This window comes from Orycteropus afer, unplaced genomic scaffold (assembly GCF_000298275.1).
Source record: "Orycteropus afer afer isolate SDZICR_OR568_19922 unplaced genomic scaffold, OryAfe1.0 scaffold00563, whole genome shotgun sequence".
Classification (NCBI taxonomy): domain Eukaryota; kingdom Metazoa; phylum Chordata; class Mammalia; order Tubulidentata; family Orycteropodidae; genus Orycteropus; species Orycteropus afer.
In genome coordinates this window covers 239,003-240,923 of record NW_006922150.1, presented here as the reverse complement: position 1 = coordinate 240,923, position 1,921 = coordinate 239,003, and the positions used below count along the sequence as shown (strand labels likewise).

At 43.7% G+C, this 1,921-nt stretch overlaps 1 pseudogene; it reads right to left on the bottom strand.

The window, feature by feature from the left end:
* LOC122151558 overlaps nt 1–1,921 on the bottom strand; it is a 200,947-nt pseudogene that overhangs the window by 128,501 nt on the left and 70,525 nt on the right.

Below are 1,921 nucleotides of genomic sequence, written 5' to 3'. Positions count from 1 at the left end.
CTTTTCCAGGGAATGGGCCCTCCTGACAACATGACCAAAGTAGATGAGACAAAGTCTGGCCATTCTTGCTTCTGATGTGCATTCTGGCTGCACTTATTTCAGACAGATTTGTTAGTTCTTTTGACAATCCACAGTACTCTCAGCTTTGTCGACAGCACTCTCAAAAGCATGAACTCTCCTTTGCTCTTCCTTATTGAATGTCCAGCTCTCATATGCATATGAGGTGATTGAAAATACCACAGCTTGGGTTAGATACACCTTAGTCTTCAAGGGGACATCTTTGTCCTTCATCACTTGAAAACATCTTTTGCAGCAGATTTGCCCAGTATAAACATCATCTGATGTGTTGACTGCTGCTTCCATTGGTGTTCATTATAGAACCAAGTAATATTAAGACTTTGACAACTACAATCTTTTTTCCATTTATTATGATGCTGCTTATTGATCCAGTTGTGAGGATTTTTGTTTTCTTTATGAGATGTAATCCATAGTGCAGACTGTAGTTTTTAAACTTCATCAATAAATGTTTCAAGTCACCCTAAATTTCATCAAGCAAAGTTGTGTCATCTGTGTATCACAGGTTGTTAATGACTCTTCCTCCAATCCTGATGCCATCTTCTTCTTCATGTAATCCAGCTTTTTGGATTATTTGCTCAGCATACAAATTAAATGAAGGTGAAGGGATACAACACTGACACACTCTCTTGATTTTAAACCATGCAGTATCCTCTTATTCTGTTTGAACAACAACCTCCTGGTCTATGTACAGGTTCCTCATGAGTATAATTGTGATAGTTGGAGCTGCATGTCAACTTGGCTGGACTCCAGTTCTGTGTGGTTGTTCCCATGATGGGATCAGATGACTGTGTTCTGAGTGGCCAATCTATTGAAGGGGAGTTTCCCTTGGGGTTTTGAAGAAAAGCCCTGCCATCCTCTGCAGATAACTACTCTCCTTTTGAGAAACAGCTTTTGGCTTGTTACTGGGCTTTAATAAGACTGAACACCTAACCATGGGCCACCAAGTCACCATGAGGCCTGAGCTGCCCATCATGAACTGGGTGTTGTCTGACCCACAGAGTCATAAAGTTGGAGGTGCACAGCAGCACTCCATCATTAAATGGAAGTGGTATATCAGAGATCGGGCTGGAGCAGGACCTGAGGGCACAAGTAAGTTTCATGAGGAAGTGACCCAAATGCGTATGGTTTCCATTCCAGTCACATTACCTTCCCTGTCCCACTCTGCACCTATGGCCTCATGGGGAGTTCCCTATGATCAGTTGACTGAGTAAGAGAAAACTTGTTCCTAGTTTACAGATGGTTCTACGTGATATGCAGGCACCACTCAAAAGTGGACAACAGTGGCACTGCAGCCTCTTTCTGTGACTTCCTTAAAGGACAGTCATGAAGGGAAATCCTCCCAATGGGCAGAACTTTGAGCCATGCATGTGGCTGTTCATTTTGCATGGAATAAGAAATGGCCAAATGTGCGATTATATACAGATTCATGGCTTAGTTGGATGGTCTGGGACTTGTAAGGAGTATGATTGGAAGACTGGTGATAAGGATGTATGGAGAAGAGGTATGTGGATAGTATCTCTGAATAGGCCAAAGGAGTAAAGGTATTTGTGTCTCGTGTGAATGCCCACCAAAAGGTGACCTTGGCAGAGGAGGACTTTAACAATCAGGTGGATAGGATGACACGTTCAGTGGAAACCGGCCGTCTTTTTTCCCCCGCTACTCCTGTCATTGCTTAATGGGGTCATGAACAGAGTGGTCCTGGTGGCAGGGATGGAGGTTATGCATGGGTTCAGCAAATAGGATTCCCACCTACCAAGGCTGATTTGGCTACCGCCACTGCTGAGTGCCCAATCTCAACAGCAGAGACTAACACTGAGTCTGCAATATGGAATCATTCCTCAGG